General features: G+C 41.3%; 1 protein-coding gene across 10 annotated transcripts in view; it reads right to left on the bottom strand.

The window, feature by feature from the left end:
- LOC109898297 (microtubule-associated protein tau) overlaps positions 1-12,253 on the bottom strand; it is a 44,171-nt gene extending 31,918 nt beyond the window's left edge. For 9 of the 10 annotated variants that reach the window (XM_031833865.1, XM_031833867.1, XM_020493225.2 and 6 more), the window contains exon 1: positions 11,972-12,253. The gene's annotated coding sequence lies outside the window, so the exon portion shown is untranslated. Of the gene's footprint in view, positions 1-8,370; positions 8,929-11,971 lie in introns of those variants that run through there. The other variant, XM_020493223.2, reaches the window with a different exon arrangement.
- Between the last annotated feature and the right edge of the window lie 4,860 nt (positions 12,254-17,113).

A 17,113-nucleotide genomic window follows, 5' to 3' on the forward strand; every position in this document is an offset into this window, starting at 1 on the left:
AAGCATAGGAACTGAGAAGTGGTCTGTGGTCACCACCTGCAGAACCACTCCTTTATTGGGGGTGTCTTGCTAATTACCTATCATTTCCAACTGTTGTCTATTCCATTTGCACAACAGCATGTGAAATTTACTGTCAATCAGTGTTGCTTCCTAAGTGGACAGTTTGATTTCACAGAAGTGTGATTGACTTGGAGTTACATTGTGTTGTTTAAGTGTTCCCTTTATTTTTTTGAGCAGTGTATAATATGCATATATCAAATATTACCCCACTACAACCCTGTAAGCAGTCTATGTAGACGCACAAAAAATACTAATATCGATACCCTGACTTGACTGGGATTTGTGTCACATATGCTAAAACTGTAGCATTTGGAAACAGTGCTAGGGAAGCTAAACCAAAGCATGGATTGCTGTCATACCTTGTCAACAGACTGCTTACAGGGTAAGGAAACCAATATGTAATTTCTGGTGAACTGCCCCTTTAATTTAGGGCAACAGACCTGCTGCCACTGACGGAGGCATAAAAATACCCCATGAACTCAGACCTACTGACCCGACACAGAGTGCCCATCATTCGTCACAATACTAACTTAGTCACAGTATTATTTTCAGTGACTCAGGAGTGGATGATGACGCGCATACCCAAAAGTAGGCTAGGTCTTGTATCTTCTACAAGGGGCACGGTCTTAATCTGTGAGCTCTTGTGTTCTTCACTGTGGTGACAGAAGCCAAAGGAAGTATCTACTTTATGAGCTGTGCTGCGAGGAGAGAGGACATTCCAGCCATGCTGATCATGCCCCCCATCAGCTGACTGACCGACATGCTTCTCAACATTCCTCCGTCACTAGGCCTGGCTCTATACACTCCCTCAGGTCAGGGGGTCAGGGAGAAGACATTGTTGTCAGTCATCACAGATGTGGGTGATGTCCTCCAGGACACACCCTCATCCCCCCTTCACTTCAGCTCTCCAGAGGTTCATGGGCATGCGGGCCCCAACGTTGACACTACAAACTAGAGGTCGACCAATTAAATCGGGCATAGCTGATTAATTCGGGACGATTTCAAGTTTTCATAACAACATCGGTAATCGTCATTTTTGGATGCCGATTATGGCCCGATTACATTGCACTCCACGAGGAGACTGCGTGGCAGGCTGACTACCTGTTAGGCGAGTGCAGCAAGGGGCCAAGGTAAGTTGCTAGCTAGCATTAAACTTATCTTATAAAAAAAACAATCTTAACATAATCACTACTTAACTACACATGGTTGATGATATTACTAGTTCATCTAGCTTGTCCTGCTAGATATAATCAATGTGGTGCCTGTTAATTTATCATCGAATCACAGCCTACTTCGCCAAACGGGTGATGATTTTAACAAGAGCATTCGCAAAAAAAAGCACTGTTGTTGCAACAACGTGTACTAACCATAAACATCAACGTGTACCTAACCATAAACATCAACGTGTACCTAACCATAAACATCAACGTGTACCTAACCATAAACATCAACGTGTACCTAACCATAAACATCAACGTGTACCTAACCATAAACATCAATGCCTTTCTTAAAAATCAATACACAAGTATATATTTTTTAAACCTGCATATTTAGTTAATATTACCTGCTAAAATGAATTTATTTTAGTTAGGGAAATTGTGTCACTTCTCTTGCATTCTGTGCAAGCAGAGTCATGATATATGCAGCAGTTTGGGCCACCTGGCTCGTTGCGAACCGTGTGAAGACCATTTCTTCCTAAAAAAGACTATAATTAATTTGCCAGAATTTTACATAATTATGACATAACATTGAAGGTTGTGCAATGTAACAGCAATATTTAGACTTAGATAAAATACGGAATGGTTCCGTATTTCACTGAAAGAATAAACGTTTTGTTTTCTAAATTATAGTTTCTGGATTTGACCATATTAATGACCTAAGGCTCGTATTTCTGTGTGTTAGTATATTATAATTAAGTCTGATTTGATAGAGCAGTCTGAGCGGTGGTAGGCAGCAGCAGGCTCATAAGCATTAATTCAAACAGCACTTTCCTGCGTTTGCCAACAGCTCTTCGCTGTGCTTCAAGCATTGCACTGTTTATGACTTCAAGCCTATCAACTCCCGAGATTAGGCTGGCAATACTATAGTGCCTATAAGAACATCCAATAGTCAAATGTATATGAAATACAAATGGTAAAGAGAGAAATAGTCCAATAATAACTACAACCTAAAACGTCTTACTTGGGAATATTGAAGACTCATGTTAAAAGGAACCACCAGCTTTCATATGTTCTCATGTTCTGAGCAAGGAACTGAAACTTTAGCTTTTTTACATTTTTTGCACTTTTACTTTCTTCTCCAATACTGTGTTTGTGCATTATTTAAACCAAATTGAACATGTTTCATTATTTACTTGAGACTAAATTGATTTTACTTATATATTATATTAAGTTAAAATAAGGATTCATTCAGTATTGTTGTAATTGTCAGGACCAAAAAAAGTATCTGATTTTTTCATAATCGGTTGACCTCTTCTACAAACACCCTCGGACGCCAGGAACAAGCAAAACAAAGTTGTGAGGGTAAAGCAGTGCTCTTCTTCCCAGTGTTCAGTTCAGACCAGGGATGGGTGATGGATGAAGGGCCCCAAATAGTGCAGTTTATTAAGCTGATGGCTTCTGGGAAGCAAGGGGAGGAACAGGCTGAGAGGCAGAAGTTTCATTGGCAAAAGTCATATCGCGATAAATCTAAGTATTATTCCTGATAACAACAAATGTTTAAAAAAATAAAAAATAATCGACAGTTAGCGTTAGGACCTTACATTAGCAACAGGGCTGTAGACAAAATGTTTTCAAGTGAGGCAACTGAGATGGAAGCCAAAGGATAAAAAAAAGTGCGCACAGTGGGGAGTGGGAGTAAGTCAACAGCCGACAGCGAAACAGGAAGATATTTTCATAGCAGGAATCAACATAATGCATAGGCTATTACTGTTGACCAAATAATTTAGAACAATCTTACAGCTCCCATACTCAATGGCTGACCGCAAATCGGATACAGACACAGAACAGGGTCAATACAGACCGCGGGTCCCCCTCTCAAAATATATATATATATATATATTGGGATTTTATTTTCAAACTCGGTCGGGCTTCGACCCCTGGTTTTATATAAACATACATAAGACATGGACGAATGCGTAGAATTGCAGGAACTTCCCTTAAAACCGCAACAACGAAAAGTCCCCATGCAAAACGTGTAGAATTGCAGGAAATAAATTGTATTATCAATCCAGACCTTTGCCACCTAGAAAATGTGTTTGACCGAACCTTCTCAAATAGTATTTGAGTACCCCTGACCTACAGGAACGTTGTGTAGCAAAATCACTTAGAATTACTGACGTAAGATAAAAGTTTCGGGAAGATAAAGGCAATGTCGGTCATTTTCCGTCTATCATCCCAGCTCTATGTTTAACCTTGTTTTGGTCACTTTCTGGGTATGCCGAAATGAAAACCTGGGAAATTGATGTAACATGAATACTATTGAGAGTGATATTGAGTATCATTACCACACTGTATTACAATATATTACATTGCAATGTATTACAATAAGCAATATTAACCTCAAACATACATATTACATGTTTCAAACAAGGCCCAGGCCTGTGTGCTCTCTGTCGACAGTAGATTAGGACATGAAAGGAATCTGTTAAGGACGCAGACAGAGAAGAAGTCATCAAGACAGCTGCTTTCCATTCAGCCTGGTTTATGCAATCGGTTGAATTTCCTGGGATTAGGCAACATTACTAACACACAAATTGACAAGGGTTCCTTCCTTTTTGAACTTCATTCTGATTCCTAAAAAAGTGTAGCTATCATTCAATCCCCGAGGAGGTGGATAACTAGGGCGCAGTCAAGTCAACCATGACGTGACAGAGTATCGACCATAAATAAACGGACGGCTCCGGCGAGTCCATTGACATTCATGGACTCAAAGTGAACCATCTATTTCAAGGTAGTCATCACCCCCCCCCCCCCCCCCCCCCCTCTCAAATATAGCAGCACCCATTTAGCCAAAACGCCTGGACACACTCTACTGTTAGGTCTAGGACACCCTCACAGTGTAAGAGAAACTAACTACTCCCTAGCGGGCAAAGCTGGTTGCAGCTGCGTCATTATGAAGTCATTGGAATGATATTATCGCAACCAGTTTTGCCCGCTGGGTCTGAATCTTCTACTCAGCATATTGACCAATAAACACACCTTGACATGTCAGCACGTTTAAGCCCAGGCTAACCATAATTAATTGGCCAGTCTGCGACAGGTGTAGAGTCTGCTACAGATAGAACAAGCAGACTCTCCATTACGCAGTTAACAGCCCAAGACCCAGAGACATGTTAAGAAACATTGTTACCGTGCTGAGTCTGCAAACAGAGTAAGGCTGCATGACGTCAATATATGCGACTTAAGGCTGCGAGTAACCATGAATCAGCTCAATTATGTTGTAAGAGCAAAGATGACGGTAAAAACAAGATCATAGAGTCGTTTATGTTTATAGTTGAGGTTTTGGCTAGTGGGTTATGGGACTGTGTGTGTGTGTGTTCTGTATGTGCTCGTCTTTACAGACAGAGGATCACCCACTCCAGGAGTCCTGCCTGCCCGCTCCACTCACAGTTGGCTGCCTCAGTCAGTGGATCTGACCTAGTTTCCACAGTCAGTCCCTGCTATTAGGGATGGATTGGATAGAGGCAGTACTTCACCACACTCTCTCTCCCTTTTCTCTCTCTGTCTCTATCATTCTCTCCCTTTATTTCCCCTCTCTGTCTCTAACGGCATACGTGTGGACCATGAACATTGGTCTCATACTACAGACGTGTCGTTGGAAGCAAGGAAAGCACTGGGTGCCTCGGAGGCCAGACCAGGGCAGAGCAGGCAATTTATAGGCAGCTCTCTGCAGCACAGCGCTCTTTGCTCAGTGCAGCATGATGAGAGAGAGTATGAGGAAGAGAGAGAGGGAGGGGGGGGGAAGTAAAAGAGAGAGAGCGAGAAAGAGAGCTGGTGCTGCCGACTTCCTCTGGAAACATCAGTATCTGCTAGAAACATATCAGAGATGCTCTCCGAGTGCCACTGCAAATGGATATACAAACCGCTCATGCGTGCAGCATTAGGCTACCACTCCTCAGAGCTAGAGAACCAGCTAGTCCCAACGTTCAAAAATACATGAGAAACATTGACCTTGTTCCTGCCCAGACGCCCAGGGTTAGCCCAGTGCTGAATCAGGACTCATGGTTAGAGGTCGACCGATTAGGATTTTTCAACGCCGATACCGATTATTGGAGGACCAAAAAAAAAGAAGTCTATACCGATTAATCGGCCGATTTAATAAATAAAAAAAGTATTTGTAATAATGACAATTACAACAATACTGAATGAACACTTATTTTAACTTAATATAATACATCAATAAAATCTATTTAGCCTCAAATAAATAATCAAACATGTTGAATTTGGTTTAAATAATGCAAAAACAAAGTGTTGGAGAAGAAAGTAACAGTTCAATATGTGCCATGTAAGAAAGCTAACGTTTCAGTTCCTTGCTCAGAACATGAGAACATATGAAAGCTGCTGGTTCCTTTTAACATGAGTCTTCAATATTCCCAGGTAAGAAGTTTTAGGTTATAGTGATTATAGGAATTATAGGACTATTTCCCTCTATACCATTTGTATTTCATTAACCTTAAGACTATTGGATGTTCTTATAGGCACTTTAGTATTGCCAGTGTAACAGTATAGCTTCCGTCCCTCTCCTCGACCCTACCTGGGCTCGAACCAGGAACACATCGACAACAGCCACCCTCAAAGCATCGTACCCATCGCTCCACAAAAGCGAGCAAAGGAAACAACTACTCCAAGTCTCAGAGCGAGTGACGTCACCGATTGAAACGCTATTAGCGCGCACCCACTAACTAGCTAGCCATTTCACATCGGTTACACCAGCCTAATCTCGGGAGTTGATAGGCTTGAAGTCAAAAACAGCTCAATGCTTGAAGCATTGCGAAGAGCTGCTGGCAAACGCACTAATGTGCTGTTTGAATGAATGCTTACGAGCCTGCTGCTGCCTTCCATCGCTCAGTCAGACTGCTCTAACAAATATCAAATAATAGACTTAATTATAACATAACAACACACAGAAATACGAGCCTTTGGTCATTGATATGGTCAAATCCGGAAACTATCATTTCGAAAACAAAACGTTTAATTATTTCAGTGAAATACGGAACCGTTCATTATTTTATCTAACGGGTGGCATCCCTAAGTCTAAATATTGCTGTTACATTGTACAACCTTCAATGTTATGTCATAATGATGTACAATTCTGGCAAATTAATTACAGTCTTTGTTAGGAATAAATGGACTTCACACAGTTCGCAATGAGCCAGGCGGCCCAAACTGCTGCATATACCCTGACTGCTTGCACGGAACGCAAGAGAAGTGACACAATTTCCCTAATTGTAAGAAATTCATGTTAGCAGGAAATATTAACTAAATATGCAGGTTTAAAAATATATACTTCTCTATTGATTTTAAAGAAAGGCATTGATGTTTATGGTTAGGTTTGGTGCAACGACAGTGCTAAATCATCACCCGTTTGGCGAAGTAGGCTGTGATTCAATGAGAAATTAACAGGCACTGCATCGATTATATGCAACGCAGGACATGCTAGATAAACTAATATCAACCATGTGTAGATAACTAGTGATTATGTTAAGATTGATTGTTTTTTATAAGATAAGTTTAATGCTAGCTAGCAACTTACCTTGGCTTCTTGCTGCCCTCGCGTAACAGGTAGTCAGCCTGCCACGCAGGCTCCTCGTGGAGTGCAATGTAAGGCTGGTGGTTAGAGTGTTGGACTAGTAACCGGGAGGTTGCAAAAACGAATCCCCAAGCTGACAAGGTAAAAATCTGTCGTTCTGCCTCTAAACAAGGCAGTTAACCCACCGCTCCTAGGCCTTCATTGAAAATAAGAATGTGTTCTTAACTGACTTGCCTAGTTAAATAAATAAATAAATAAAAAGTGGCCAAATCTGTGTCCAAAAATACAGATTTCTGGTTGTTATGAAAACTTGAAAATCGGCCCGAATTAAATCGGCCATTCCGATTAATCGGTCGACCTCTACTCATGGGTGTGTTTGATCCTACCGTTAGGAGATGTTAATCTCCTCAATGCACAAACTGGCTGAGTGGTGATGGAGAATGAATACCGTCGAATAACATTAGGCTTAGTTCAGTATTTTCACTCAAAAAAACTAAGAGGAAATAGGCTAGGCAGCCTAACATCCCGGCAGGCAGAGTTTAACCACAACTCAAAGAATCAGCATGACAACAAGGCCAAGACATCCCAGATTAGTAGAGAGCCAGCCAAACCAAAGGAAGCTCATCTGGGCTCTCTCTCTTTGCAGTGCTGTGGCTCAGTGACCTTGCTACCTATACCACCCTTACACTACAGCACACTACAGTACAGTGGAGGCTGCTGAGCTGGAATGGAGCGAATGGAATGGCATCAATCACATGGAAGCTGTGTGTTTGATACCATTCCACTTAATCCGCTGCAGTCATTACAACGAGCTTGTCCTCCCAAATTAAAGGTGCCACTAACCTCCTGTGCTACAGTAGAGTATGCATGGCCTTGAGATCTGACAGAGAGTCAGGACAAGACCTAGCATCTGCTCTGGAGATCACCTACCTGCATGAGGCATAAGTTCATTAATTAGGCTAAAGGTATCCTCAAGTACTTGAGTCAATATTATTGCTAGGTTTTTGTATTCCACATTAAATGCAGGCAAAAATGTATGTCGCCTATTCTTTCTCAAACGTTAGGTGAATCCAAAGACTGTATAAATAAGGGTGGACCTGCTTTTCCAGTTTGTTTATAGCTAGCACTACGGCTGGGCGATATGGTCAAAATCTCATATCCCGATACAAGTCATTTCATATCCCGATAACGATATAGCAAATTTTCTGTAAATTCAATAAATAAATAGTTCAGATAAAATTACCACGTAATTTTTTTAAATGATTATTTCTTATAACATTTTGAATTATACACAACAAATAAAAGGTACTTACTCATATTTTATTATTTCTCCTTTGATTTTGAACCTTTGTTACATGCTTAGTTGAAAATTTGCACAAAATATAAAAAGGCTAAATAGAAAATATGTCAACTCTAGTTGCAAACAAAATAAATATAGTCTGAAAAATATCTATATATACATTTTTTTTATTTTTTTTTTATTTTTTGAGGGGGGGGCTTGCCTGTTTTGCATGTTATTTTGGCAATAATATGTGTCACATATCAATTTGCATTTGGTACCTTGGGTCAAGTGTTAGCACCAACTCACAAAACACCCGTTTCTGGACCGTGTAAAATGGGGCATTGTCTCTGCATATGTTAAGTTGTAATGGCAGCTGTTATCTCCTTCCATCTTCGGGATTCTTTGCCATATGCTGTGCCGCGGGCAAAAGCCTCGTGCAACGTCTGAGTCAGGGGTTTGTTTTGAGCACTCAACTATACTTTTTGGGTTCTCATCCGTAGACTCTCTCCGTACTGTTTCACAAGATTCTTGCGTAGGTGGTAAAAGAGGTTAGTGGGGTTTGAGCCTGTTGTTCAGGACCGGCCTTGTCAGACTTTTCATACCCAAACCACGTCCATGCGACAGAAGTAGCCCCTCTTTTAGGTACGATCTCCATGCTCTGTGTCACGTTCGCTCTCCTCCATGTTTGTTTGTGTTGCAAATTTCCTTCCACACGGCATGTGTGGAAGAACGCAAAGCAACGTCCAATTGACGAAAAATATCGCCGTAAAGAGTGTGATTTGCGACACAACGAAATAAACGATAGAGCATAATGTGAAAACGATAGACGTTTTTCATATCGCCCAGCCCTAGCTAGCACATGCAAGTAATTCTGTATTTACATGCTAAGATGTCAGAGGCTCATGGCGCAGGGAATCAGTGAGAGTCGCCCTCAAAGAATGTCTGACATTTACCTATATCCTGTACTGCAAATGTCCCCGAGGAAAAATAACAGCAACGTGGGATACTAATCCTATACGTAGGTACATCTTATAACAGAGTGCAAGAGAGAAAGCAAGGACATTAACCAAGTCCCTTAATCATGCCTTCAAAGGCAACCAACAGAGCTCGTAAGAGTTGTCAATCATGACATACTTGGTAACATTGGTCTCCTCTACAGCCAAAGTCCTTTTAAGAATAATGGACTGGCGTGTCTGAGATTTCAGGTTTATTTCACGGGTGCGAGCGATCACGTTACGTTAACGAGTCATGTCCTGTTCATCTGGCCAGGGGTTGAGTGTGAGAGGCATCTGCTGGCATGGTCCGCTGATGACTGCACAAAGGCATGTGTACAGCTGCTTGTGGCAGGGCAGGCAGACAGACAGCGTCCCAAATGGCACCCTATTCTCTACAGCTGGGGTCCAGCAGCAGCTTACGCCAGGCTATGCTAACGCACTCAGCATGGGTCTCCGAGACAACTCTTTGATTCATAGTGCACCCTGACGTGTAGAAGTGCAGAAAGTAAGGAGTGCCTTGGCTAAATATTGGACCAATGCCAATTAGTGTTGGCTAGGATCTATTTTTCGTCATCCAATCACAATGATGCACTCTAGTTTTGTGCATATTGTTTATAAAGAGTTATGCGATTGTCAATTTAGTTTAGTCTTTAATCTTAACTTGAAAATGAACCCTAAAAGCATTGTTACTGGGGATACGTTGTAGAACTAGGGCTAACTGAATTATGGTCCCTGCCGCTGATCCCATTCAGTGAGGTCAAAATGGATGAGTGCAGATGTAAATTCCCTGCCAAGAACACAGAACAACAAATCACCGCCATAAATTAGGGGCATAATTTAATCATAGTATGTAGTATGACTATCATACTACACTGCAGTAGCATGTAGCCTGCAGACCAGCTCATCCAATTAGGCTTTAGACATGTTTTACAGAGCTCCCTAATTGGGCGGTCCAATCAAATTATACATGTAAATTTGAAAACTAAAAGGTTTGTCAGAGAGCAGAGGCCCATTTGTCAGCATTTTTTTGTATTAAAAAAAACATAAAATTATGGCTAGGAATAAACCTTATTTTCTTAAGTCAGGCTATATCCCAATACTAATGAGCATAGAATACAATGTTAATGAAAATTAGGTCTAGTTCTCGAAGTGTTACTCAAACAGGACAAAATCATTTCTACATATTTCCAACGTATGAGATCAGGGAAGAACAATTCTTACAGCATTCTCCAGGACACATTTAACAAGATGGGCGTGGAGGAGGAATTGGATAGGAGAGAGATGGAGATAAGCCTTTGTCCCTCGATATTCCTTTGAAATGGACTCTGCCTATGATTTTCGGCCTCGAGCAAAAATAGTCGAGGGATAATGGAGAGTGTTGATTCATCTAACAAATGTACAGACCTATCGGCAAGTAGCGAAATCGGAGTGAGATCATGCATGCTCATCTCTCACTGCAACTCAAAGGACAAGAGCTAAGAAATAATGCGGAGAGCAGAGCGAGAATGAGGCGTGTCTGCAATATAGAAAACACCGACAAAAAAACGCCATCATGTTATGGCTCAGTTTGGCAAAAATAGACCTCAATATGAAATGTACAAGTGTGCTGAATAATATCGAAATAGTACGGGAAAAAGGTGTATCGATGATACAGTGAATCGATTTGTTTCAGACAAAGCACCACATGACAAGGGCATGCGGAATGCATCTCCTCAAAAATTTGATTGGACTTTGAGCCCAGATATAGAGGCCTACATTTTTCTAACAAAGTGGCTTAAAAAGAATACCCGGCCTACTACTTGATTACAAAGTTGCAATAGCAATACTTTACATCGCATGCATGCCTGGAAAGGGAGGTGCGGCTACAAATCATTCCTGAAATATGAATAATTAGCTAGTTAGCAAATGAGGTAATACGCAGGTGAAATAACATTTCACAGTCTACTTTTGGGATTTATATAGTGGGACAGCAAGTAACTACAGCCAGGCAAGCCACTGACAATAAGTGGCCTGGTGATAAGGTGCAAGTGGTGAGCTGATAAGCCAACATCAGCACCACTGACAGCGGAAAGCACAGCTGCGGAAATCCAATTTCATAGGTTCCAGAGGCAATGCTACTGCCTATGATTCAGCACAAAAATCAAACTGACACACAAGTGTCGATGTAGCTATGAAAGTTTGCTACCGTCTGTACATGGATCAAATATATACGATATAAAAGCTTTTTTTTAAACTATCCTGTAAGGAACACTGTGTGATTTCTTCTTTCCCAAAGTAAAGACAGGCCCCAAGTAAGGAAAACAGAAGGGCACCACTATCTTAAAATCATAGCTAAAAATCCGTGGCCATAATAATTGGCGAGTTTAGATAGCTAACGCTCAGCTAATAGGTTTGGTAGCTAGCTAGATCATTTGTAGCTTGCAAGCTAAGTTACACCCCTTGGCTACATCAATTAGTTAGCTTAGCCTCAGTTTACGCATCATGACAACTGTCATATTTTAATAACGAATGTAAAAGTCAAAATATAGAACATTAAACTACAAAGTGCGTGTTCATGGACAAATCCATTTAGCCACTTCTGATCCAATTATCCACATGGCTTGTTTGGGGCTCCTGCCTGGTGCGATGAATTTGCTTGCCAAGGCAAGACAGTACCCAGGCCCGACCTCTCCTCACACCCAGACCTACAGTAGGCAACGGAAGAAAAAAAAGGATACGCTCGGTGCCTCAAAGGCTACATGACAAGCATGAATAGCCCTTTTGTTTTGCCCCGGAAAAAAAAGCCAACTGCTCGAATTCTTCATCATTCGAAGACACCTAGGAGCAATGACTTGCGGAATGTACTAGGTTTGCTATAAATAGATAAAGCGTCTTTCTCTCTTACCTGTGTGGCAGACAGTTATTGTCTCTCCAGCTGCAGTCACTCAGTGGACACCCGACAGAGACGAGTAGTTCGCTAGGCGGCCTTAAGGGGAGGAGGGCGCCAGAGTACAGACAGAGATTGTTCTGAAATTCTTCCTGAGCGTTCTGCACTGATGCTTGGAATTAAAGAGGTTTGTGTGTAGGTAGGCCGACACTGATCTCAGAGGAGGCTGGTGGGAGGAGCTATAGGAGGACGGGCTCATTGTAATGGCTGGAATGGAATTCATGGAACGGAGTCAAACATGTGGTTTCCGTATGTTTGATGTGTTTTATACCTTTTCCATTTATTCAACTCCAGTCATTTCAATGAGCCCGTCCTCCTATAGCTCCTCCCACCAGCCCCCTCTGTCTGATCTGTTGATAAGATGGTGTTAGAAGATAATGACATTAAAACTAGTTTAGCTGATATAAACAAATTGCATGTCTTCAGAGATGATCTACAATGCTTACCCAACCGAATGACACAATGGTAGACCTAACTTGTTAAATAGCCTTCTGCCCTATGCAATAGGTGACAGACACAATTCTTACCAATAGGCCACCTTTTGTTATTTTCTCACATTAAACCAATGTCTCGTCTAATCTAATATATTTGAATTTCCATTCCTCTAGGCCTGGCTTAGTGTCAATTTACCAATGATTATATAAGAATTACTGTAAAATCTGCATAGAGGGATCTGGAGTGGCAATACCCCCCTTGCCATAAAACCTGTGGCTGGAGTATAACAAGGGAAGCACTGTGCTTGCCACTGTTAGTGACCTCTAAAACATCTATAGGCCTTTACTGCTCTGGCAGACTGACTGATCTAACACTCCTCCATACTAAACCAACCATAGAGGGCAGTAATTGGTTACAGTGGTGTAATTACGTGTAACTCGACTACACATACACGTACAGTGTATGGAATATAATTTGTTTCCTTATGGAACCAATGGAATAGTCCCCAAAGTGCAAAACCCAAGCTAAATCAAGCACACCTCAAGTTTATTATATGAACATATTTGGCATATTTCACCCTAGGTCTGGTATGTTTATTAGGAGATAGAGCCTCCTAGAAACACACACTGATATTTTGCAAAGCAAGGGTTTGCATGTGTAATACATGTTGCATACAGAGTGCTGCCAGAAAGCATTGCATTGTGTCATACATTTTATAGAAAAAGTCTTAACCATGAGGCAGGGTTGAGGTTAGCCCCTGGAGTTGCTTAGCAACCAGACCACTTGAGAAAAAGCATGCATTTTATTCTGCAGTTAGGGACAAAGGAGGGAGAGGGGGAGAAAGAGGCAGATGGTACACGTCTGAAATTACTATGGTGTGTTTGGTCTGCATTTTATTGTAGGTGATTTGACATTGTTCCTAATTTTAAACTGTAAACGATATATAACAATTGGTCTTAACATACCTTGAAATAAATCTTAATATTTTACTACTGGTTAAGGTCTTTCAAAGCCAAACACAATAAGATAAATCCCATCTGCAGTTCTGTGGTTTGAAATAGTTCTGTCTATGCCATATAGCTTTGCATAATAGTGTGTAGGCTATGGCACTGTTCATTTAATTGCAATATTTAATTGCCATATTAGTGTAAGTAAGTAAGTAGCCTTGCATTAGCCTTGGCTGTTTCTATAGCGTGAGGCAGCTTGGACAAGACACTAGTCTATCACAGGGTCAATATACTGTAAGAAGACAGAATATGTCAGTCTGTTCTAGTTTGGTTTTAGGCACGTGAGACAGATTTATGTTAGATTTCAACTAAAGGCAGTCAAGTAGGAACAGAGAAAAAGCTCCTTGATTTTTCTTTGCCACAGGGTGGCATTCTTTCTCTGGATAACATCCCCCAGTACAGACTTACTCAATGCGTACAAAACAGTATGCTCTTTCAATGACATCGACTGACCAGGTTAATCCAGGTGAAAGCCATAATCCCTTATTGATGTCACCTGTTAAATCCAAGGAGGATGTTTAAGCCTTGAGACAATTGAGACATGGGTTGTGTGTGTGCCATTCAGAGGGTGAATGGGCAAGACAACAGATTTAAGTGCCATTGAAACAGGGTACTGTAGTAGGTGCCAGGCGCATCGGTTTACACATGCTCAACAGTTTATCAAGAATGGTCCACTGGTGTCAATGGGAAACTTTTTTTTTGCGGTGTCTTCGAACTGCAGTAAAACAGATGGCGATAGGTATTTTACTACCCACCGGTGATAGTAAACCCTGTGCCTGGGGCTCCTGGACAATATACAGATAGCATGCAATGCTCTTGGAGGACCACTTCACTGTCCTTTTGGAAACCCAAACTGCCTATATGGAGTTAGGAGGATATGCTTGTCATGACTATCTTGGGGCGGCAGGCTAGCCTAGTGGTTAGAGCATTGGACTAGTAACTGAAAGGTTGGAAGTTCAAATCCCCGAGCTGACAAGGTACAAATCTGTCGTTCTACCCCTGAACAGGCAGTTAACCCACTGTTCCTAGGCAGTCATATAGAATAAGACTCTTTTCTTAACTGACTTAAATAAGGTTTTTCCTGTCTTTGGCCCAGCACCTGACTCTAATGGTTATGAGGCTGTTCAAACCTTGTCGTAGTAAAGGAAGGCGTTGCAAGTGGTGTACAAAGTGGTGTACAAAAGAGAGATGGACATCTTCATTATCCTGAACCATTTTTCTGTGCAATGTGTCAGAGGGGGGCTGTCCATTATGTAAGGATGAGGAATGTGTTTAAATGATATGCGTACTATCAAGGGATAATGTCATCAATGATTAATTATTATAATCATGCATTTACTGTAACTTTTGATAATTGATAAATTAATGTACTAAACAACATACAGTTGTAGAGTATTTGTATAGTATTTTGTGTGGTTTACCACAGTTACATGCATTGATGCATACTAACCATAGTGTATTAGTGACACTCAATACTTTGCACTAGCATTATTATTGCGTTGAAGTCCTACTGGTCAGTGACTTAAACTCTTCACATCATCCCATCATCTTTTCTGCTATAAAACAAAAAAATCGGAGAGTGCAACACCAACTGACTAGCCATGCTTGGAAGATGTCTATCTTCTCCTTTCCCGGCCCAAGCCTAGCCCAGTCTTCAGGGAGAGGTCAAGGGTGTATTTTGGGTGGGCAGATGATGCGGCTGTTGGACTGTTTACCGGCCAAGGCTATTGTCCCTGAAGATTATCTGGCAACCAATGATAGACTTTTTTTAAATGTATTTTTTTATTTCACCTTTATTTAACCAGGTAGGCAAGTTGAGAATAAGTTCTCATTTACAATTGCGACCTAGCCAAGATAAAGCAAAGCAGGTCGACACATACAACAACACAGAGTTACACATGGAGTAAAACAAACATACAGTCAATAATAAAGTAGAAACAAGTCTATATACGATGTGAGCAAATGAGGTGCTTTTCCAGAGAGGTAAAGGCAACAAAAAAAAGGCCATGATGGCGAAGTAAATACAATATAGCAAGTAAAACACTGGAATACAGGAAGGTTACCCTCCTACCCTCCCTCCAGACTTGTGTTGTCACAGACCCCTCCTCCCCCCTCCCCCTCCCTCTCCAGATTCCTCTTCTATGCAATGGGTAAAGACAAGAGATGTCGGTATGCACATCTTACTCACACACTATGACATATTATCTAACCTTACATGTAACAAAGAGAAAACAACAGCTGATGTGGATTAGCTACTGTCATGTGAAAAAAGGACAAAAAGGGTGTCTCATCATGACCAACAGGTGATGGGTGGAGGGAGGCAGACAGACAGGACGTTTAATGAGAAGTTAGATCATGAAAACATATTTGTTGTTTAAGGAAAATGTGTGTGTGTGTTTGTGTGTGTGTGTGTGTGTGCGTGTGTGTGTCAGCTTTTACGATTCTGCATCTGCAGGGCTGGGCATCCTTATACTTGAGTGTTAAGTCGGACGGTACAACAGTCCCTAAGCTCCAGCTTAGGTCAACAGCAGCTGCACCCAATGGCTCTGGCATCACTCACTGAATAGGGAGAGCTCTTAGTAGTTGTCTCATCCTCTGTGTATAGGGTCAGATCCTCTCAATCCTCCAAATAAGTCCATTTCACCAGCAAAGCTAGGGATTTTCCAATTATTGTTAATTTACTTTGACTTACAGTAGCTACACCCTTCAACTGTTCTGGTGCCAGTTCGCATTACCATTTATGGTTTCAGTGTTATGAATTGTGCTTAGTTTAAATTAGGTCTCATAACATATCATACTAATATGACTGAATTTACGTAGATACAAAGTAATTGTTTCTATTTAATGTTCAACCAAGTAGAAAACAGTTACTTAGCAACATAATAGGCTGTTCTCCCTCCCTCTGTCACGTTCTGACCTTTATTTCCTTTGTTTTGTATTTATTTAGTATGGTCAGGGCGTGAGTTGGGTGGGCAGTCTATGTTTGTTTTTCTATAATTTGGGTATTTCTATGTTTCGGCCTAGTATGTTTCTCAATCAGAGGCAGGTGTCATTAGTTGTCTCTGATTGAGAATCATACTTAGGTAGCCTGGGTTTCACTGTGTGTTTGTGGGTGATTGTTCCTGTCTTTGTGTTTTGCACCAGATAGGGCTGTTTAGGGTTTCACACGTTTCTTGTTATCAGTTGTTCATGTTTACGTATTAAAAGAACCATGGACACTTACCACGCCGCATATTGGTCCTCTGATCCTTTTCGCCTCTCCTCTTCGGAAGAAGAGGAGGAAATCCGTGACACCCTCCCGCCCTCTAAATCCTCAACCCTCACAGATATGGAGTTAACAAACAGAAGCACAGTTGTCACTCACCTGTTAGGAATGTCATCACGTCATCGCTCCATTAGTTAGTCTAAATATGCGTACGTGACAGACGCAGGCTTTTGACATGTGAAACCTAAGAATGCACTAGAGACCCATTACGTAATGGATTTCAATGGGACCACCAAAGAAGGAGAGGATCTCCCCCACTTTAGGGATTACACCGCACTCCTATTTCAGAGGAAGTGCACACCATATAGGACATAGTTACCATCTCTCAATATTGTCACTTTGCAACAGTCACTCAACCACACCATGGAAAAAAAGATTAAGATTGCTTTGGAC

Source organism: Oncorhynchus kisutch, linkage group LG10 (assembly GCF_002021735.2).
Source record: "Oncorhynchus kisutch isolate 150728-3 linkage group LG10, Okis_V2, whole genome shotgun sequence".
NCBI lineage: Eukaryota > Metazoa > Chordata > Actinopteri > Salmoniformes > Salmonidae > Oncorhynchus > Oncorhynchus kisutch.